Here is a 24,928-nt window from a genome sequence, read left to right on the forward strand (position 1 = left end):
ATAACAGAATCGACCAGTCCACCTCTAAAGTAGTTCTACTTTACTTTTTTCTCTAGCAATATGTAACATACAGGGATGAGAATATATAATGGAAGCTCCGTGCGGAAATGAGTGTGTAACCTGTTAACAGGAGAATAAATAGGAGGCATAGCAGAGAAAAGTGAGCATATGCAGTGCAGAGAGAGCATGCTGCAGGAGTGTATATTTGGCCTGAAAAGAGGGAGAGAGGTAAAAAAAGATGGATATCTTGTGAGAAAGACATAACCGCATCTTGTTCAAAGAGCTGATGTACCCAAATTAGACACTTATTTCTCCAAGATTTCCTATAAAAAGGTTTCCCATGAATCAATACAAATTTATGGTGCCATATCGTGGATTAAAGAAAAGAGTCAATGTCCCTAGCGACTTGCAACGGACCAAACTCTAAGATTTGGCTTGTATGCTTACGCATAGGAGTAGATAAGGTTTGTGGTTCGCAGGTAAAAGATAAGTATTCTTGAAATAAGAAGGGAGAGAGGTAAGAACGCTCGAGCTCGGCCTATAATGACAATCCAAAAAAGACTCAGAAAGCCACCTCAAGGATTGGCGGAGCAAAAATTATTCATGCTAAGTAGCAAAATCAGGAAAGCTTACTCCACCTTCTGATTTTGAACGTGTTAACTTTAACAGCGACATGTGAGATTTTGTATTATGCCACAAAAAAGAAGATAATATAGAGTTAACCTTTTAAAAATATTAGAAAGGAATGGGTATTGGAAGATTAGAAACTGTATAAAGTATTATGGTATCTAACATCATCTTAATGGTGTATAAACGGCCCCACCAGGGTAGGTATGGAGGATGCCATATATTAGTTAGTGTGAACATTTTCTCTATACATGTATCCATACATATGGAAAGTGTTGTTGAGATTGAAGGAGTAAAATGTAAACCTAAGTATTTTATGTATTGAGGATTCTATGTAAAGTTTGAGGTAGTAAAATCATCTTTAAAAGTGAACTTAGTCAGAGGCAATATTTCACATTTATCATTATTCAACTTGTAACCAGAAATTGAGGCAAAGGGCTCGACTTCTTATAAAAATGCAGAGAGAGAGGACTGAGGTTGTGAAATGAATAATAATACATCATCAACCTATGCTGCCAGTTTAATTTGTTGGTTTTTAAAATCAAATCCATGTATATCTTTACTTTGACATATTCTAGACAAAAAAGGTTCCTAGGCTAAATTAAAAACGGAATGGGGAAAGAGGACAGTCTTGACGAACATCTCTACCCAAATTAAAATATGGAGAAGTAAGGCCATTTACACAAACAGCTGCACGTGGATGTGAATGAAGAAAATAAATCAAAGATATCATTTTTGGTCCAAAACGAAGCATTTAAGTGAAAAAGATAAGGCCAATAAACTCGATCAAACGCTTCTTCGGCGTCTAAGGCCACGGCTGCTACAGAATGAGGTAAGCTGGAAAATTTTGATAAGATATCAAAGACAAATGAGTGTTGTCCAAAATAAGACGACTTATGACAAATCCAGATTGCTCTTTGCCTAGTCATTTTGGGAGGTATGATTCCAAACGTAGGGCCAGAGCCTTAGAAAAGATGTTATAATCAATATTGACTGGAGAAATAGGTCTGTAATGTTTGCAATATTTTAAATCTTTCCCGTCTTTAGGAATGAGGCAAATTAGGGCATTTAAAAAAGAACCGTAAAATTCACCTGAGCGTAGAAAGAAATCTAAAAGGTTGTGTAATTTAGAGAGGAGTAACTGTGCAAAATGTGTGAAAAACTCAACTGTGAAGCCATCCCTACCCGGAGCTTTGTCCTTTTTAAGTGTATGCAAAGCAGTTAGGAGTTCTTTTTGTGTTAGATCAGATTCTAGTAAGGTGAAATCAGTTTGAGTGTCAAAGAAATGCTGAACATATGAAAGGCACTTAGAAACATGAAGCTATGAGGGAAATTTTTCTGGTGTGCATGATTCATAAAAATTGAGAACGTCATCTAAAAATGGCAGAAATCTTAAACTTCAATGCTTGTCTTGTATCTATAATGGATTCAATATTACGCTTGTTGTGTTTAACCTTAAAATAATTTGCTTATACTTCACCACCTTTCTTCTGGCCACCATAAAACTTTGCACTAGATTTTAATAAATAAAGTGAGGCAATGTCGGTCAAGTTTTTATTGAATTGAAACTTGGCATTGATACGCTCAGATAAACAATCTTTCAATTTATCATACAACTCAAGAGGCGGTGAGGGCTTGGAAATGTGCCACTGGTGTATGATTCTGGTAATTAATCACTGTAATTCAACCATGCTCTACTTTTAGTGGTCCCACCACCACTGGGCCACTTACCATCCAAATGTTGACGTAGGCAAAAAGGAGCGCCTCTATCAACAACCTTCACAAGCTAGATGCTTGAAAATAGTTCAATGGTAGTCCCATTCAAAGAAAGTCCATAGGCAATCGTTATAAATTTCCAATGCGTTGTTTATTTCAAAACTTCAATTATTTCATCCAGTAAACATCACAACAGACAATCCAGCCAATGCGTTTTATCAAAACCGGACATCATCAGGGCTGTAAATTAAAAAGACAGGCACATCAGTGACCATTCCTCCAATGTTCCCCATTTAAGCACAAAATAAGCACAATTTCATAATTCTCTTGATCTATCTATAGGAATCCCTGCCTATATCCAATAAAATTAACCTAATTCAAGAGATAGTACACATAACTGCCTCGTGAGAACATATCATTTTTATACAGCATTGTCATCATTGTTATTAGTGGCCTCTTAAGAACCCATGCCCGTGGTCTATCAAGCACTCTCCATCTTATTCACACCATAATGACCCGGTATGTCTCCTTCCCAATTCTTCCACTGTGACCACCAATGCTTTTCAAGGGTGATGTTTGTCAGAATAACCCCAAGTTTAGGGTACCCATTCCCGATTCATATATGTTTACAATTTTGACATCAGTGCATTACCTTAATATTTTGTGATGATTGTCGGCTCCTTACTACCAGTTTAGGCTTCGTTCATCTGTCCCCTTATTAAGGTTCTTATCTACAAAAATGCAAAGGTGTGCAGGCAGATCACACATCTCCATAAATAATAACTTGTATCAAAATGCTTTTTAACTAATTCATAATGTCATTCTACTGAGGTCGGGACTTCGCTACACCCTTGCCTCTAGTTCAATCCTTACTCCCAAATATTCCTATCCCTGTTACTAACTTTGTTCTAGATACCACAATACATCCCTATATCTCCAAGCTGTTCTCCCCCTGTGGTTGGGAAGCGGGCCCCTTCTCTCCTCTTGTTTCAAGTTCACAACAACTACATCAAGCGTTTGTCTCATTTGAGCACTGGACCAAGCCCCCAATTCACAGTTAAAGCGGACACCTGAAAAGTGATATCTCCTCCCATCCCCTGCTCTGACATGTAATCCTGTGCGTTGACATTCAACGCGTAATCTCGTCCGGCCGGTGTGATAATTTGCGCCACAACAAATCCATGGGATTCCCCTTCTATTTGAAAAGCCCAATGAGCCAATCAGAGGAAGGCATTTTCAATCCCTCATTAAGCATACTGAATATGTGTTTACTCTCCGGTCCCTATAGGTTTGCCACTATCCTCGTGCCGTGTGACATCAAATTCAAACATTGGCCAATCATAGGCTCCTAGTTAGCGTGCAATGAACTATCCTAATCGATACACCATTCACTGGTTACCGTAACAACCTATCCACCATGGGCGGCCGTAGCATATCCTGTCTAAGACACCTTCCCCCTAGCATTGGCAATGGCAATACCCCGTCCTTTCCACCAAAATAATGTCCCAGCACCAAACCTAATCACTTTGCTTCCCGCACACCGTACTTTATAGACAACTCTACCTCTTGCCTGAACTGCCTGTCCTGGGGAGTGGCTAGTGTTTGCTATCCGCCTCCATAAGTGCAAAGCCATCCTGCCCCATTGTCTGCACATCTGTGATACCATGATGAAAAGCTAATGCTATACTGGGTGATCTCTCCCTATAGAGACTGTATCCGTTCAATATCGTGTCTGCCCTCGCTCACGTTATTCGGGCCACACCCCAGGCTTCGCTTCAATCTCATTACGGGAATTGTTGCTGATGATCTATTCTCTACTCAATCAAGCCTCTCTCTTCTATAATTCAACCGTTGTCTCCATCCACCATATACATTACTCGGTCTGCCGTAATCTACATTGGTATGGGCCATCTGCTGTGCACAATCCTCCCCTTGGGGGGAACTTAAAAAACTATTTTTAGTACCTTATGTCTGTAACTTATATCCTAATCTGCAGATCAAACCCTGCCCATCATGAATATGTCACTATTCCAACATTCTAAATAAAACCACAAAAAGGGCAATCAGGTCATATTTAGTATTTCTTCAATGTGTAAGTGGGACAAGAAGCAAATCAAGTCCTCATCCCATCCGACATAATCCCAGGTCAACATAACACTGCAAGTTTATGACAGAGAATATAGGTTACCAGCACGACTGCCAGTAACATGCCATCCATTATGAGTCTGCTAGTCCAGAAAATCGAAAGAAGTCCTGATGACCAATCTATCTACACCTAGACCCACTCAGTTATTGAAAAGCACCTTATACCTAGACCTCGTACCTGCTCTCGGCTATTTGTCACACTGTGGTGTGGCTGCTCCCAGTCTAACGCACATCACAGAAAGTAATGCAACTCATTATCACTGTTCAGTACTAGTTTAACGGACCGGAGTCTGATGCTTCACTTAGCTTCTTCTTGCCTCAATTTCAGTTCCCAGACACCCTCTCTTACATTAAGTGTGATTCTTTGTATGCCATGGAATTTAACACTCGTGAGAACTGGGTGATTGTCCTTGATATGTTGGTAGATCGGGGACCTGACATCACCATTAGGTATTGCACAACGGTGCTCTTGAATCCTAGTTTTCAGTGCTCTGTTATTGCTTCCTACATATATGTTTCGACATTCACAGATGATCATACAAATAACACCACAACTGTTGCAATTCATATACTCATTAATGTGATATAGCCTGTTAGTATTGTATTTGAAATGATTGGTGCGACTCATGCCGCAGTCACAAATAATGCATGATCCACATGTATAAAAACCTTTAGGTTGACCCGGAAGCCAGTTACCCCCAGAGTCCTGTACTGGTTCCAAATAATTTCTGGTTATCAAATTCCCAATGGTCAGACCGTTCCTATATGTGACTACTGGTTTATCTGTGATACTATTTGTCAATCCTGGGACCCCTTTAAGTTCAGAATCCTAAAAACCTTGTTGTGTTGTGTACTGTAGGTGGAGACAAAAGCTAATCTCTCTTTTGATTGGTTCCTATGTTTCTGGACCAATGTGTCTTATCTCCTGATTGTGCGAACCCGGTTTCTGGCTTTATCAAGACTCGATTTCGTGTATCCTCTACTTAGCAATCTTCTTCTCGGGTCTATCAAACCTGTCTTGAAATTTTCCTCTAAACTGCAATTCCTTCGGGTGTGTACCATCTCTCCAAAGGGAATGCCCATAATTACTGCAGGAGGATGCACACTGTTGGCTCTCGGTATATTATTGGTTGCTGTTTTCATCCTAAAGAGCTTGCTTTCTATCTTGTTCTCCACTATAAACAACTGCACATCTAAGAATTATATACACTCTATGTTATGACACATGGTAAACCTTACATTATGGTCATTGGTGTTAAAATATTGCAAGTACTCAGCCAATTCATAGCTTGTTCCTCTCCAAATTAACAATATGTCATCTATGAACCAGCCCCAGAACAAAATCAATCCATTTACTAGCCCTTCTGGCCCAAGCAGGCTCCCTCTCAAACCACCCCATAAAGAGGTTAGCATAAGAGGGAGCAAATCTGGAACCCTTGGCTGTACCCCGGATCTGGTGGAACCACTCACCATCAAACAGGAAAAAATTGTTCTTCAATATCAAGTCACTCATTTCTGGAATCATGTTTGAATGTTCCAGTAGGCTAGAACTGTGACTACCCAGGAAGTGACTGAGTGCCAGTTCACCCTGCCCATTTTCTATGCATGTGTACAATCCCACCACATCAATTATTAGTATTATTATTATATCAAGTGTTACAAAACTCATCTCTTGGTCCCTTTTTTTTTTTTTTTTTTTTTTCTGGCAGAGGTAGTACATACAAGGGTATAACGAAATGAGGAATCCAACATAATTATTTACAGAAAACAACCATTGTACATTTTAAATCCAATTATCAATTGGTGACCATAGCTTCCGACCAAAGGTCTTCTTTTTGAGTCCTTTCAGTTTGCAAACTGCTTTATCCAATCTATAAACATTTAGCAGCTTTCCCAACCATAACTCAAAAGTTGGTGGATCTACATCCAACCATCTAGAAGTGATACAGGCTCGATAAATAGACATTCCCATAAACATAAAATGTTCTTGATCTATAGTTAGATTCCGAGATGGAAAATAAACACCAAAAATAATAATAGTAGGATGGAGCATAATCCGCACATGTAACACATTAGTCAAAAACTTTTCAATCTTTTCTATATATACAGCCAGTTTAAAGCAACTATAAAACATGTGAATTGAGTCGGCTGCTAAGGTTCCACAACGGCTACAGTTAGTACCTTTTAGAGCTTTCCATTTTACCAGTTTTGCAGGTGTGTAGTACAGATCTAAGGTGGACATAAAATGTTGACTCTTAAGAGAGCTATTGATTAGTGTCTTATTACTCATCTCGAACACTTTTACCAAATCAATTCCTTCAATACAAAGCTTTCTCTGCCATTTCAGGGTATGATGATCAAGATCGTTCTGCACCCTATTGTTCATTAACTGGTAAATAATACCAATACGGCTATTCTTCCTAGAACTTTCTAAGATATCAATAGTTTCCATAGTATCGGTAAGTAGAACATTTTTTTTTTCCAGGAAGCTACGAATCTGTAGGTATTTAAAAAAATCGTTCTTAGATAAACCAAATGTCTCTTGTAATTTAGAAAAAGACAAAAGGGACCCATTTTGATACAATTGGCCAAGTAGATGAATCTGTTTCACATGCCATCGGTAGATTACCATATCTTGGAAGATTACGGATAATAACTTATTATCAGACAAAGGTGTATAATAATTCAATATTCGGATTATACGTAGAGTTTTGTTCATTTGCCTCCAAATTAAAAATGCAGCAAGGACCACCTTAAACTTTGTTTTTTTATAGTAACTGGGTTCAATGACTTTCAGCAGGCATTGCCGCGCATGGGTACCTAGAAGCATTTCAAAGATAGAGGGTGCAATGGCTGGTTCTGATACATAATCATGAAAAAGCAATACCCGAAAGGTTTTCAAAGCAATAGCCCAGTAATACATTCTAAAGTTCGGGAGCCCCAGACCACCACAATCTAATGGAAGAGTACACCATTTTAAAGATCTTCTAGCGCGGTGGTACCCCCACAGGAACCTAGACACCATTCTATCTATTCTATTGAAAAGGGACATGGAAAAAAATAAAGGAATGGTACGAAAGAAATAAAATGAAATTCAGGGTGTTAATGACATGAATGGTCATTATCACGAACGCAGGGAAGGAATTTTAGAATCGTTTTTGGAGTTCTATAAAACATTGTATAATGACTTCAACAATGAAGTAGATAAGACTTTAAATCCGGTAAATTATCTTCACAGTACCAACCAACTACTATTGGGGTCCGGAGAGATTGGCTTATTTAGTCGTCCAATAAGCGGTGATGAGATTGAACATGCTATTCTGAGTCTCGCGGCAGGCAAAGCCATGGGATTTGATCAGATACCTCTTGAATTTTACCGGATATTCAGACATATGCTGAAACCAGAATTTGTAAAGATTTTTAATTCAGCATTTCAAGGGAAACCACCTGATTCCTGGTCCACCGCTATTATAGTGGTGTTTTTAAAGAAGAACAAGGACTCAAAAGATTTAGGTTCATATCGACCCATATCTCTTATTACGGCAGACAGTAAGATTTATTCTAAAATTCTTGCAAATAGACTAAATCAGGTAATGTCCAGTCTGGTCTCTCATATTCAACATGGTTTTATCAGATGTAGAGACACTACTGATCACGTTAAGCGTGTCATCACACTTTTAGATTGGGCACAGGCAAAGGAATCCCCAGTCGGGGTTATCTTACTCGATGCTGAAAAAGCGTTTGATAGAGTGGACTGGGGATTCCTTTGGACTGTGTTAGAAGCGAAAGGGTTTCCCCCACAATTCATTTTAGCGGTGCGCTCACTTTACTTTGGACCCAAGGGTATAATTAGATTAGGTATTGACCATTCGAGACCTTTCCCTATCACTAGAGGGACCAGACAAGGTTGCCCTTGTTCCCCGCTCTTATTTGCGTTATATTTAGAACCTTACTTGAGTAGACTTATTCTGGAACCTAATATTCCATCTGTCCGTCTCTTCGAAGTTGACCATAAAGTTTTAGCGTACGCAGATGATGTGGCTATTGTCACTTCTGATGTCTCCTCTGCGCTACCCACAATAATTGATCTTGCCAGTGAGTTTGGGAAAGTCTCTGGCTATAAGCTAAACATTACAAAAACCCAGATTATACATTCGGAAAAGGGTAAACCCACTGATATCCCATTAAATGCTACTGGTTCATATCTTGGTGTTACTCTATCTCCTAAGGTTGAGGATATTGTTGCATTAAACTTAGACCCCTTACTCATATCTGCTAACAGAACGCTAGAAAGATTTAATAATTTACACTTGTCATTATATGGACGAACTAACGTTATCAAGATGATGATTTTTCCATCTCTTGGTCCCAAATGACATCTTGTAGCTTATTGAGTACATCCATGGTGTCTCTAATGTGAAATGGTAGATTAGCCACTAAAGGTTTTAAAAACAGATCAATAAATTCTGAAAGGTGCTCCGTTAGACTCCCAATGCTCGAAACAATGGGCTTGCCTAGGGATGTTGTATAGACTTATGGATCTTGGGAAGTCTGTAGATAAAAGAAGAAGTGGGACTGGTATTATTCAAATGCTTGAACTCCTTCACATTCAGAAGTCCTTGCACTTTCCATGTGTACAGCCTTTCAGTGATGCGCTTTCCTGGTGGGATTGCCCCTCAACTTCTTATAACAAGTACCATCACTGAGCAGTCCACTGATTTCCTTACTGTAATCCGTTCTTCTCATTACAACAATGTTCACGCCCTTATCTGCCTCCCTTATCACTATACTTGTGTCATTCGTCAGGTCAGCTATAGCTATGCGTTCCTCCCTTGAAATATTTGCCATTTTAGTGTGGTGTGTGTTTTTCCCCCACCTAGATCTTCCAATTTGTGCACTTCATTAACCGTTCTCTTACCGAACAGGTCTATCACTGCAAATTGTTGCCCTTGTGGCACAAACTTGGATGATGGCTTCAAACCACTTGTGCAATCATAGTCAGTTGGGAAATTCAACATAGCTGTAACATCTTCTACCTCATACTATTCTTCTTCAGATAAAAAGAGCTCTTCAATTTGACTGGTCTGGCAAACTTGAATAAGTCAATTTGTAAATCAGTAAAGTTACACATCATGTCTAGACAAAAGGAAAGTCCTTGCTTTAAAACAGACAATTGATTCTGGTTAAAAAACCTATCTGACAAATTATTCACTTGCAAATTGTTGTCTTCCTCTGCCTCAGTAATCCCAGGCTCCCCTCCCTCTCCTAAATCCTGTTCCTGTTCTGGCTGCGAGAGCCCATTCTTATATTGTCTGTGCCTCCGCCTATTCCTCCTAGTTCTGTTATGGCTTTTTTCCTTCCCCTTTGCATCCTTTGTATTTCCTCGGAAAACGATGAGTGAATATGTATAATTAGATAAAAAGGCGTATAAAGGAAAGTAAAAGAAATACGACAAAGGCAAAGGAGCAAGAACAGACAGGCTGACTTCTGAGACAGAAAAGAGCTTTCTGTGTTGCACCTGTTCTGTTAGAGAGAGAAGCTTTTTGTCCGAGGAGAGAGGAGAGAGTTGCGAGAGAGGAGCGTGCTGCACCGCTGCTGAGGTGCCGCGAGCCGGGGAGACCGCAGTGAGCTCAGTCGGTCTTTCCATCTCCTTCCCCCCTCGTGAGGACATAGCCCGACAGCGGCATCGGTAGCGGCGACAGCGGAGGAGCCGCGGTGGGGCCACGAACCGCAAACCTGCGAGGAGCAAGGAGCAAGGAGCACGGTGCCGTGAGTTGCTGTGGGCGTTGGAATAAAGCGGTGCGTTCTGCTCCTTTGCTCCCTTCTCTTTCCTCAACGCAGCTGGAGCCGCAAAGTGTTGTCAGACGCGGCAGGGGTCGCAAAACATTTTCCTCACGCGGCTGGAGCCGTGAGTGTTCCAAACTACGGCAGGGGCCGTGAAAACTTTTCCTTACGGCGGGAAGAGCCGCAAAACACTAATACTGCTACTGGACCACTACCCATTCCCCTACTGTGGTAAAAGCGGTAAAAGCTGTAAAAGCTGAAAGACCTTTTTTGCTGCGGCAGAGTTCTTCAATGACCAAGGTTGAATGACTACATTGATCACTGGGGGTTTGTTTCTTTATCAGGGGGCGGTTCAGAGCTCAGAGCTCCGAGTCCACGACCACGCCCACGACCGCGACCGCTGCGCATAGGGCTCGGAGCTTTGTGCCTGTCCTTAGCCGAGTAGAGCCGAGCCGAGCCAACGGTGCACACTGAGCGGGGACCCCCCACCGCCCACTGAGCAGTATCCGGAGCACGGAGCACCTTGTGTACCTGGGGCGACCGGAGCTTCAAGCGTGTCAAGATCAGCTGCCGGTGTGGGAGGTAAGAGGTAAGAGGTGGTGTTGAGCGCGGCAGCCGTTAGAGGCCGCCGCAAAGTAAGAGCCAGGGGGTGTGGTCTAAGGGGCTGCTAGACTAGGTCTCCCAGCTTGCGCCCCCCCTGCACGCTCCGCTTGCCCGCCCCTCCCTCCCCTCTCCCTCAAGAAACACAGCTCAATACAGGGGTCACATAAGTACCCCCTCCGCCAGTACGAACTGGCACGAACTTGCCCAGGGACAGAGAGACACATAGAGACACAGAGACACAGAGACTAAGAGCTACCAATTGCCACTCCAACCATTTAGCTCTGTAACATTGCAGCTTCGTAGCTCATGGGCAGGCGGGGTCAAAAGCTTTAATTCCCCACCAGCATCTACATCTTTCAGGGCTATCTCGCTGGGCTGGGCAAGGCCTCTTGTGGCCACTAATTTCAGAATCTTTTTGGCCAAGCAACCAATCAACCAAGCAAACAACAATATCAGCAGGGGGAACGCGCTTCCCTCGGAAACTTGCTTCCTGTTAGAGGGTTTCAGGCACGACGACGGTTGGTTGAAAGCCCTCGAAGAACTTTAGGCGCCGCAGTCCCCCCAGCTTTCCGTCTGCAGCGTACGTGCAGAGTCGGTCACTCAGACAATACACTAAATAGGTACATAAGGCGCGCACTCACAGGCGTCTCCTTAAATGCTTTTAACCCTCTTAACCAGGCGTCTTACAAGCAACGAATCTCACCGCTCATTTGGGCCCCAGCCGCATCCAAAGGCGTATAAAAGATGACGCTGAGGAAGATTAAATCCAGCATGGAGGATGAGGCGGAAGTGAACCCTGAGAGTTTAGCACAAAGAAGGGTAACCAGAAGTATAAGTACTCAAAAACCCCAGGACCAAGTCACTGGCACTGGCAACCCCCTCCCTCAAGGCCTCATTACTCAATTCTTTCAGGCCTCAATCTGCCTATCACCCTTGGAAGAACCACCACAAAGTCCTGTGAGCAGTGCCACACCGGGGCCCCCAAAGTTTCACCAGGCTGAAAGGGATTCTCACTCCTGCAAGTCTTTTGACTTCGAGACAACTGGTAGCCCTGAAGCACGTTCTCAGCCCGTCGCCAGGGTGAAGAGCCCGATTAGGATCACTGCCGACATTCACGACAGGCCCATATTGGGGGTGAATGCGGACACAGACACTGAGAAGCCAAATGAGGCTGTCGCACCCTCCTCTCCAAAGAGCACAGGCAAGGGACTGAATGCAACTGTGATATCCCGGGAAACACAGAGGCCAAACTCCCAGGGAACAAAGGTACCAACAATCTCGTTTCTATTAAAACTGGAACAGTCAATCGAACGCACACTTGAAACAACACCTATAAATCCAGGAAGAACTAATGCCCCGCGAATCGCACAAACGGAGGGATGGAGCCCGTTGGGCTTAACTCATCACCAAGACCTAACTGACCCAATTGAGGAAGCCACTTTTAAAGATTTTAACTTGTCCGTAATAAGAGAAGTTCAGGGCACAATGGCTAGGGCACTGTTCTGGCAGTCCACAAAGATGGAAGTCCAAATCGATCTTTTGCAGTCGATAGCCCAGCACCTGGCGCGCCAAGACGATAAGCTGGCAAAGCTAGAATCCTTATTCGACGCTCAATACGCTCACGCTGCCAGTATTAATTCCTGTGCTGCCATAATCTATAAATGGGCAAGCCTACCAGAAGTTCTAAAAGAGATGCTTGCACTAGCCAAGGGTCTGGGCGAGACGACCACGCAAGATCAAGCCGCACAAAAGCTACCAGTATTGACGACAGAGCACGCTGAAATGACAACCTATAGCACGGCGGCCAACAGTGCCCCAAAAGAACCTTTAGTAGGGCCCTGTAATAATTACACTTTGGCTGAACAAGGGAATGGGGACCCCGAGGGCTCGGATCTTGATAACGCAAGTGACGACCTGTCTGTCATTACCCCTTTGGCGGAGAAGGCCGAAGGAGCATCGGCAAGCGCTAAAGCTCCACTGTCAAGGAGAGCTAAAAAAAGACTTAAAAAACAACTAAAGAAATCCAAAGCCAGAAGTAGAAACCTATCACCTGCGTCATTAACCTTGGGTGCCACTGAAACTAAAAGCACCCCCAAACCACTCTTTCCCATTTTTATACCTAAACAGGCATCTAAGATCGGCAAGTCTTGTGACGCATCCCTCGTTTCTGGCGAGGCCCAAAGACAACAAATCCCTTTTACGGAGGGTCAAACCAACGTGGATTCTCAACAAAGGCCTTCACAGGTGGCAGTCGCCGCACCATCAAGTGCCCCCAGCCCTTTCGGTTGGGTTCCTCAACATGAGACAGAAATAAATCCCAAACTAAACCTGGGCGTCCAGCCAGAACTGCCAAGAGTGGCAGGACTACTGATTGAGGGGCCAGGAAATCAGCAGCCAGGCGACACTATCAAAAATCACCCAAATTCGACACCAGACCAGGGGGAGTGGCAAGGATTGCTGCATGTGGATTGTCGATCTAGCATGGCGCCCTATGGGCAGCACCCAGAAACCACTCATAAAAACCCTCCAAATTCAAGCAACCAGAGGCCAAAGCTCCTGGGAGAGGGGGCGAGCTGGTGCTCCATCGCACATAAAAATAAATTAAGTACCTACGAGCTGCTGTTAACCCCAAGGTATACAGCTAAAGGCTCATTTGACACCTTGAACAGGTCCAACATTGTCCGCCTCTTTGGCCACATTGATTCGCTGGCACAAATTACATCAGAAAATATTAAATGGGTGAAATTCAAGAGACTGGAGACGGACACTCACAACGACTCTACTATAATCGGATTTGTGACCCAGCAAGCTCAACAGACCATCCTCAAGGAAGCAACACTATTCGCTGAATGGGGCATCGAAGTCGCCGCCACAAGGGTACCGAAATACCCACACGTCCTGATGCCTCATTATGATATACATGAACCTACATCTGTTCTCAAAGGTACAAGGTCCACCCGCCCAGATGGGGGGACGAAATCAGGGCGGGCAAGAACCCCTCTAAAAATCAAAATCCAGTAAAATGACTGGCAACGAAGAGTGCAGCGGCCTCAGCAGGTATCAGATCATCCGGAGGTCACAGGGAGGCAGGGTCCCTAACCTAACTAACAGCAATGTAAACAATGCCCGTGCAAACCCACTCAGGGGACTAGTTGACAAGTTAACCATTATTTCATGGAATATCGCCGGGCTGAGTAACATTTTTAGGGACACTGCTACACTTGATTACCTTGCACAGGGGGACATACTGTGCTTTCAGGAATCCTGGGCAAGGGCAACGACCGCCATTGGTGGCTTTTACGAACATTTCAAACCAGCGACTAAAAGGACAATCTTTGGTCGCCCGTCAGGGGGCCTTTCCATCTACGTAAGTCATGCGTGTAAAATGTATACAACTGAACTAAAACTGGGGTCCCCTGACCTTCAAGCCATCACAATAGAGGGGTTGTTATCGGGTCAAAAATCCTGTCCCCTTTTACTAATCAATTGTTATCTCAACCCAATTAAATATCAAACCTCCCAGGCCATGGAATCTCTTATCACAACATTGGAAGACCTTTTATTAAACCGGGAGGACCAACATGTAATAATCGCAGGCGACTTCAATTTCAGAGGCCTGGGTCTAATCCCAGAGGCACCACCAAGCAAGAAGTCAGCCCTACTGATTGAATTTCTCGCAAATTTTAATCTGCACTCCACCCACAGAACACAAAAAAAGAGCCACCCAGAATGGATCGCCAATCCAACCTTTAGAAATGTCTCCACCATAGACTACACTTTCACCAACGAAGGGCTGGCCCACAAACTTTGCAACTTCATAGTGGATGACAGAGATGAAAGCGACCACAGGCACCTCCGCGCCACATTCAATCTGGCGCGGGAACAAGTGGAATCACAAGAAGTCATTGGAACCACCATGGGCGAAGAACATCATAAAGTCCTTAAAAGAATAAAATGGTCAACCAATCTCAGCCATAGACTGTCAGGTTATGTAGCCAGAAAGGAGGAAGAACCAAACCCAGTTCATACTGAGAACATCACACACTTCTGGGAAACACTGACCTCCGACATATTGAAATGTCTGGGCAATAATCACCAACTAAGAAGCTGCGGTTGTCACTGCACTGAGGCGATACGGGGCTCCAATGTAAAACGGCTGAAAAGCCAAATATGCAGCAACAAATGTTATCTCCTGTGGCAGCCCAACATCCGCAAGCAGGAGGGCCTTACCACAAATTGAAAAAACAGTGTTTTAGAGCAGTTGGTCCGCGCCGCCCCAAGGGGTATCACTTGGGTGCCGCCATCTTCCGCGGGTGTCAAGCAGTACTAATTACAACTCAACTGGATTCAAGATTTTCTACTGATTCACTACACCCTCACATAGAGAAAAAACAGAGACCAAGTACCACTGAAAGTCCAGGAGCCATCTGCTTGATTGGAATAAAACAAATGAAACAATCCCTGAATCTGAGCCATTATACATTTTATGATGAAAATATACCAGAAACAATTTTGCACAATGAAACAAATGAGATCTGGGGGATGAACAACACACAGAAGTCTGCTAATCAAGACAAAATTAATTAAATGACTACATGGTTCAAAATGACAGCTGCACAAAATGTTACGATAACTGCATTATCCAAACAGGTCACCATAATGGAAAAACAGACAAGCTTTGCGGACAACATAAACAATTAGCCCACCACCTTCGACTATGAAAGGGGTAAGTTAAATATGTTGGTGAATTGGGTACAGGAAGACGCTTGACCGTCTTTCAAATGTACCAAATATTTTGCAGATAATTGTTGATGATTTTGAAAAATAACTTTGAATATGCAAGAGCAAAGACATACCAACATACATAAACCAAATCATCAAAAGCGACCAGCATCTACCTAGACAAATTAAATTATAATAGATGCAAAAGCATATTTAAATGATAAAGAGGCAACACTTCAACTTACATTGGCAGAATAAACAAATAGTCGAAATAATACAATACTAAAAAATGGAATCTTCATATAAGGAGACCATGGTTGCACAGGAATCAGGTAAAAGGGAGGGCAGCTGTGTTGTTCACATGAATCAAGAAAAATAATATTTTTTTTTCTCCAATACACATCAAAAAGAAGTTGGATAAGAAAAAAGAAACTAAACAGAACAAAATTCCAAAAGCTAGAAAAAGTCAAACATCTCTCAACAAATAACCTAACACAAAATGTATTACATTTTCGAAATGCAAATAGGTGAAATGAATAATCAGTCATCTGAAGGGAATAAAAATACTGACTAGTCACTAGTCAATATGAGCTTTACTCGGCTACATTAAACCATAAAATCAAGACACAAATATATAAAAAAAAACAGTCAAATATCACAATTAATGCAAAATCCCAAAATACAATCATTCGAACAAACACATAAATCAGATCATTGTCAAATCAAATACTTCGTCCACTGTCAATCATAAATATAAAATGCAATTAAAATGATTTAAATTTGATTAAGAATATAAAAAGAAACAAGAGAGACAGACATAATCAAAACAAATTTACTTGTCCACCCTATTTCTAGCTTTCACTGTAGCAGCAAGATAATTGCATACTATAAAAGAGACCTGATCAGTTAGCAGAAAATGAGGCTGGTTTACACTGTTTAAAATTAAGTGACACTAAGAGAAGAATAAAAAAATAGATCTCTGATCCTGGTATAAGCCACAAAAGAACAACAAGTGAAGTTGCGATTGAGGAGTAATAGAATAGCAAGGAAAAAGTACCAGGTTTTCCTCGTTATACTCGTTTGAGGGATAAGCCACCAACACATGGGTCTGGCCAAGTCTGAACCTTATTAAGAGATACCTATGATGCTTGGGCACCATTAGAAAATACGGCTCAATGATGGGGTAGGTACATAAAGGACGGAAAGATACCATCAATCCCTTTTTTGATTCGGCCTCCACTCTCTTCACCGCAAGATGGTTAAGGAGTTCCTGTCTAATGGTTGTTTTATCACAGGGCATAATACTCTCATGGTTCATAAAGAGTTCACATCTATTGATTTCCAATAAGTTGTTTTTGACATATATAATCCACTTGCTTTTGTACATTGCTGCTTGCCCCGGGATATCAGGCAACCACAACTCTGCCAGTGCAGCTTCTGGCATGGCCCAGACTGAGCGCCACAGCACTATTGGGGCAATTCCCACTATATCATTCAGATACAGATACTGGAGGACTGCCTCTTTATGAACTATGAACAAAGGAACACTATTGGTCAGTGACAGCATTTTTCAAAAATGTTCTCGCTAATCCGCAGTTGCAAACAGACAGTGTGCCTCCAAACTCCAGCACCATATGATAAAATGGTTACTTGTTTGGCTTTATAAACCATAATAGCAGGCTCTAGAGGCATGGATCCCAGCTTGGATGCAAACTTGAATAGCAATGAAAAACCAAAGGAAATGATGGACGGAGCGTTGACAATACAAGCACTCACCCCCAGTCAACTGATCTGGGTTTCATCCATCACCGTTCTTTAGCCCACTCTGTCACCCCAGTTCAGACATGGCCATATGCAAATCAGTCTGACCCTGTGCCTCATGGGAACAGTCCAGTCCGAACTGCCAAGCCATGCCTTCCCTGGACCGGAAACAAGCTACCGAGGACCGGTTTCTGGCATTTCAGCCGTCTTCAGCCCGACTTGCTTGAATCCAGTGGCAAAGTGAGCAAGGGACTCACGTCTGAGCATACCCTGCCAACTTATGGCGAACAAAGAAAAACCAAAGGTGATGATGGACAGAGTGTTGACAATACAAACACTCACCCCCAGTCAACTGATCTGGGTTTAATCCATCACCTTTCTTTAGCTCACTCCGCCACCCCAGTTCAGACATGGCCATATGCAAATCAGTCTGACGTGAGCTCATTGACTGGGGGTGAGTGTTTGTATTGTCAACGCTCCGTCCATCATCCCCTTTGGTTTAACTTGAATAGCAATGCCATTACCTGTACAAATTGTGTACCTCTCACAGACTTCCGATGGCCCCAAGTAGATTTACTTTCAAAGGGCAACTCCAACTGGGTGAAAGGGCAAATGCATTTGAGTAGTGTATCGCCTACGCAAAGAGGAGCTAAATCTACTTCTTGGACGACAGCATACCATTGCATAAGACTTGAATTTGTTAGTAGAAAGGCCTAAGTCAGTCATAAAATGTACAAAACTGTTTGACGGTTTTTTAAGCCCCCTTCCTTTTTGTACCATGAGTGCGCAATCTTCTGCATACATAAGAACAGGAAGATGTCTAGTCCCAACCCTTGGGGAATCTGCTGAGGCTTGGATCAAAAAATCATCTTGACACCTTTCCTCATCTTTTTATAAGGGATACTTTCCCATCAGACCCATACCTGACCCAACCTTCCAATTCAATTTCAAATTCAGCTTTATTCGATTGTAAAGTAATGCAATGATAAAAGCAATTTATACACATTATAATCGTAATAAAAATATTAAAAATGGGATATCAAGTATTCAAGTTAATTCATATAAAATTATGGCAGTAACTATGATCAAAACATCACACTTAAATTCATCAGATAAAATTCACAACAAATCGTTGGCTCTAAACTGACAGGCTTAAAAATTCCTCTGAACATTATGCTCTTCCTATAACTGACCGCTTTTTTTAAAAACATCGCAATATTCCAAATCATATTAGCATTATCCATGGTTTGTAGTGCAATATACGCTGGCCGGCATTTTCTAATCCCCATTGATTTCAGCATTGGGAGAATCAAAACTTTCCAAATAAGAGTATACAATCCACAAAAGAAAATTACATGAATAGTGGATTGACTTGAGCAATTATCGCAAGGACAAGGTATCATGGTTCGGCTCCAGTCATTCATATCAGAAAAGCTAATAAGTCTGTGGACCATTCCATGCCTGAATCTTGTTAATAGGAATTTATCGTATCCTTCTGGTACTATCAGTAGATATGGCAGAATTTTAAAACACTTAAAATCATTTGATTTTCCAGTACCGTGGGCTTTAATATTTCGGTCGTCAGCCATGACATTTACAACATCGCAAGACCTTCCTTTTTTTAAATCTTTCCTACGTACCGCTTGCATGGAATCTGGATTGGTAAAATACTCCAAATGTCCCAGGTTCTGTAAAAATGTACGAACATATTTGACCCAGGAAATCGATAAGATTTAACTGTGTCTCTTCTTGTGTCCATACTCAGTGCCATAAAAGAACCGTCTCCAGTTTAATCAAATCAGACAAAAACGTTAAACCCAGTTCGGCATGGCACACATAGGAAGAAGTTTTTCTAGGTACTGACAATATGTATCACAGGAAATTATTTTCCACAAACTGTAATGACTGGATATTTGCAATGCCCCACAACCCTGAACCATAGGTTGCACTTGGAATACTTTTTGCCTGGTGGCTCTGTAAACGCTGTACCGGGGTCTTCTCCCTAACTTTTTTGAAAACTGGGCAAGTGCCGAAATAGTTTTGATAAAACTTCATTTTTTAGATCTAACTGTCTGAGCCCATAGGTCATCTTGGTGGAATGATATTCCAAGATATGAGAAAAGTTTTGTTGCCTCAATTTTTTGATCAGCTGTGAATATATCAGCTCAACTTTTAGCGGAAGACACAAGTCTTCGGCAAGATGACCCGGATGCTATTATCATCCCAGTCAATGTAAGAAAGAGTGTAACTTACAAACTTACAAAAAATGGAGTATCACCAAGAGGTGGTACAGTCATATTTGTGGTAGAGGCCCATGAATATCGGCAGACAGAGGTATTCTATTCCTGGATACATTTTCCAGCAGCACATGCTGTGACACGCGATTTTCATTACTACAAAATAGAAGAATCTCCAACGGAATACGCTCCTTTTGAGGACATTGAAATTCCACTAACGTACCAAGAGCACCAGCTCTGGTTTAATGGCGCCCTAAAACATCAAAATCACTTCACCAGGCTCGGTCCACTAGGTAGACCAGGAGCAACATGGCCGGTTCTAGTCGGCTACACACCACATCCCGACATTGAAAAAATGTCAAGCGGAGAACTTTTAGTTCAGCTAAAACAACTAATTAAAATACATAGACAATTGGTCCAATATGTCATCCGGACTTTAACAGTCCAACCAGCAATAAAAATTCCACAGCACTCCCCTCACCAGGGGAACACAAATAAAATTACACCACAGACTATACAATCAGTCATTGGCAAATTACCCGCAAAACGGGAACAAATTCCATTTTGGTTAGCTCAGAAAATTACTCAGATAGAGGCAGTATTTCCTGATACTACCCCTCATGAAAAAGACAGAATTCTGACAATCTGCCTACCAATGGGGATCGCACCACATGTGGAGGACTGTGACACTTGGGGAACAGTCTTTGCTTCAATATACACAAAAACGCATGGTGTTCCGTCTATGGCGGTTATACCAGACGTACTAAGACAGATTCAAAATGAATACGGTCCAGAGCCTGCCTTAAATCTAGGCATGAAATTACTGAAAGACTTTAAGCAAGTCTCGGCTATACTCTTAGCCAACATAAAAGGAGAAGCAGCATCTGTGGCGATCCGCCAAAAATTGAATGAAACAGATATAGCAGAACAACCTTTTGAACTTGCCAGAATAATTGAAAAATCCTATGAAGAATTAGGTAGAGATAGTTTGGGTGGGAAACAACTAAAACCACAACTAACTGAAAATCCTGAAAAGAGCTTTATTAAAAATAATCTCATTACTCTAAAAAAGAAGTGGGAGGGTAATAAACAAACTACTCCCAGAGAAAAACAGTTCCAGACCAGAGGAAGGTCTCCCCAACGGAGCGATAGATCTCCAGAACGGGGGGGCAGGTCTCCACAACGGGAGCCCTCTGAAAAAAGATACAACCTTAGAAATAGGGATAATGTAAGAAAACCTGACAGATATCAAATAGTTGATACACGTCCCTCTCGATCTTTTCAGACTTCCTCACAGAAATCGGAAAGAAGAGGACGGTCAGAACATAAAGAAGAGCGCCTCAAGTCCAAAGACAAGGAACCTGCTCATCAAAGTAAAAAATTACAATTTCCCAAAAAGAAGGTAGCAAGTATTAAAATAAAACATGCCGAGGATTCTGAGGACACAACTCAAGAACGGAGAATGGGCCCAGACAATGCTAGACAGCGCAGCAGAAGTGACCATAGCTCGCAAGATCTTGATGAATCTTCTGGAGACAGTGGACACGAATGAATACATTCAAGTGGAAACTGCAGACAGCAGAGTTAGTGTGCCCCATATATTATATGAAATAACATTACGTATAGAAGGGGACAAAACTAGGATAATAAAAAGGTCACTTTTGGGAGAACCTATCTAAAGGCTATGATATCCTGCTAGCAGAAAAAGACTGGCCACCAGAGTTTGTCAGGGAATGCCCACATGGCAAAGAAATGATTATGCCTGCCTTCTCAAATCACATTCCAATTCATAAAAAATACACATATGCTAGAAAATGGGCAGTGGTCCAAGCACCTGCATTATATAAAAATCATGAAGGCTGGGATGAGGATTCTCCTCACCATAAAATTCAGTTAAAAAATCAACCTACTGCACAGAGTCAGTATCCTGTTAAGCAAGAAGCAAAAAAACAAATCAGGGAGATCTTAGATCAACTTGAATATCAGGGGTAATTGAAACATGCACCTCACAAATGAACAATCCTGTGTTTCCTGTCTCCAAGCCAGATGATTCATATCGTCTAGTTTTGGACTACAGACACCTAAACTCATGCTGCAAAACATTTGCAGTACAAAACTCACACAGTGCAGCACTAATGAATAACATTGTGCGCAAAAAATATAAAACGACATTAGATATTTCAAATGGTTTCTTCTGTCAAAACATTGCACCAGAAATCAGGTATTTGACCGCTTTCTCCAGTATGGGGGCCCAAAAGCAATTTTGTCGTCTCCCACGGGGATTCAAGAACAGCCCAGGATTATTTTCAGCAAGGGTAACAGAATTACTACAAATGTATGATGATGATGCATTATCTTATGTGGATGACATCTATCTTACAGAAGATGACCTGGAGACACACTTGAAAAGAGTGAACACCATTATACTTGGGTTCGCATCTGAAGGGTATAAATTCAACTTTAAAAAGTCACGAATTGCCCACCTAACTGTCCTATTTTTAGTATATGAATTATCAAGTGAAGGCAAAAGCCTAGCAGACAACTTCTTAGAGAAATGTGCAGTACTCCAAGCTCCAAAAACGCTGAAAAACTTACAATCAATTCTAGGTTTCCTGAATTTCGGAAGAACTTACATTCTAAAATATGCAGAGAGGGTTAAACCTCTCTACGAATTAATAAAACCTGATTTCAAACCAATCAATTGGACTCAAAAACACACAAAAATGTTAAGATCAATACAAACAGATATGTTAAATAAAACAAAACTGCAAACACGCGCAAATGAACGCAACCTTGTAATCCGAGTCATCCCAGGAAGATGCGGATTCACATACCTGACCTCTAATGAGGGAGAAACGGTACCAATAGCTTATAAATCACACTTGTACACACAAGCTGAAATGAAATTCAGTTCTACTGAAAAAATTCTGACTGCGATTCAAACTGCTGTAGCAAAAGAAAGAGCCCTAGCCCAAGGCAAGAGCATATCTGTTTTAACAGCAGTATCAGCCCTTGAGGCAGTAACAAGACCAAGCATTCCGAATGCTAAAGCTTTAGATCCAAAATGGATACAATGGGAAAATTCTCTTGCTGCAACAGACGTGAAACACGCATTTGATCCGAAAATGAAAAAACTAGAAGATCTGGAATACGAACATGAATGTCCTCTGTCAATCGAAATTCTGCCTCTCGAACAATACACCTGTGTAATCTACACGGACAGATTTGCACAACACTACGTTGTGAAAAAACAAGTTTACAATGTAGAATGCGCGATTGTTAAAGGTCGCTAGCGCTTAGGTAAATTCAGACCGATGGTCACTAAAACTGAATCACTCAGAAACTGTACAGCTCAGCGAGCTGAAATAAGATCTTTAAAGATGGCGCTTGAGAATTCCCCACACTAATAGTGTGCGAATTCCCCACACTAATAGTGTGCGATTCGTATTATTGCGTCCAGTCTTACAATAATTACATGCAGACATGGATAAAGAACGGTTACAAAGAAGAGACAGGTGCCACAACAAAGCATAAGTTGCTTTGGGAACAAGTAGTTATTTTACAGAATGAACTACAAAAGACTCACGTGATACATACCAGAGTCTTCAACGTGATGGCGTTCACGTTGCAGGGAATTCATTGGCTAGCAGAGCCAGAACGGCAGCGGTTCAACCGACTTCCATAGCTACAAAAAAGCGTTCTAAAAAACAAATAGATGGAGAAACCATGCTGGCAGTAAAAGCCTCATTAAAAAGCGACTATGCAGCATTACCTCTCAATTTTCCACTCCACAATACATACATAATTGATGCAAACTCCGTTCCTTTTGCTCAAATCCCTGGAGTGGGGGACAGAGTAATTCCAAACACGAACCGGAGGGATTACTTGATTCAAGAAGCACACATGGGAATGGGTCTGAGGCACCAAGAGATCTTGAAATCTCTAATAAAATTACAATCACAATACTGGTGGCCGGGGATGAGCGTGCAAATTTATAACTTTGCAATGGATTGTCAGGACTGCAACAGAGATCGCAGTTGTGAACCGGACCAGATACCAGCCCAGACACCTCTATTAGAAAGCATTAGGTTATCTAAACGCAAACATCCAGACGGAAAAATGCGATCCCATAATTATTAAGACGAGATTCATTTAGATGAGGCCCCAGCGCTCGGCTGACGCCGGAACTGTTATAAAAGATTTGTGAGTCTTTATCGGCAAATACGCAATTGGCATGCTACATTCTGACCAGGGTCCTGCGTTTAGGTCTCGAGCTTACAAGGCGGCCACGGCCAGCTTGGGCATTGCATTGCGGTACTCTAGTCCATTCCATCCCGAGGGAAATGCGGTAGTGGAGAGAAAAAAACATGACATATAGCAATCTATAACAGCGAGGGTATTAGGTTCGGGTGACGGGTGGGTCAAACATCTAACAAGTGTCCAACGTAGTCTTAATAATCTGCCAAGAAATTCTCTGGGGGGAATCACTCCGTATGAACTTTTATTTGGTACTGGAATTATAATCGAAGACCTTGATTGTCAGACTTCAGTGGTAGAACGAAAAACCTTTGATATCAAAGATCGTTTGGCTGTTTTACAGGACTTAAATGAAACAAGAAGAAGTCTAAGTAACACAAAGCTAAAGCCAAAGGCCACTGAGGAAAAACCACCTGTCCCAGCAAGACTGTCTGGATTCCAAAGATTGGGGATCTGGTCAGAGAAAAGATCGCGGTGAAGAAGGAATTTGGGCCTTCTTACAGAAAAGCAGTACCTGTCTTAGCTATCAGCGGAACAAGATCAGTAGTACTACCGCCCCTTGCTGGTAAAAAGGAGAACAGGGTTGTATCAATCGACCTGGTAAAACCACAATCATGTGGCCAATATTAAGTAGTAGGCCCAGTGGACTCCCAAGAAGTAGCAGGAGACCAAACCTTGCTACAATTCAAGAGGTTCAAACTGAGAGACTAATCACATTTGATAAACCTGTAGTGAATAAAAAAGGACTATGCAACAAAGCCATGGAACTTGTGCCTCTTGAAACCCAAATTGCAACAGTTTGTCAAGAAACACCAATCTACAATGATGTTGCCTCTGACTACACAAATGCAAAGATTAATGAGAATCCGGAAGCAATTCCAACAATTGACAGAACTGCATCTGGCTACTTCATCAATTTCGATGATTTTTCTGAAGATGCAAGTGAACATGAAAATGAAGAAACGCCAGCAACTAAAACTTTCAAAGAAAAAATGACTGAACTCTTTCATCAACTCAAAGAAACATATCTGATTTCACCATGGATTGAATTATGGATTGTTTTAGGTGTACTTTTC

This window comes from Lissotriton vulgaris, chromosome 8, assembly GCF_964263255.1.
Source record: "Lissotriton vulgaris chromosome 8, aLisVul1.2, whole genome shotgun sequence".
Lineage (NCBI taxonomy): Eukaryota > Metazoa > Chordata > Amphibia > Caudata > Salamandridae > Lissotriton > Lissotriton vulgaris.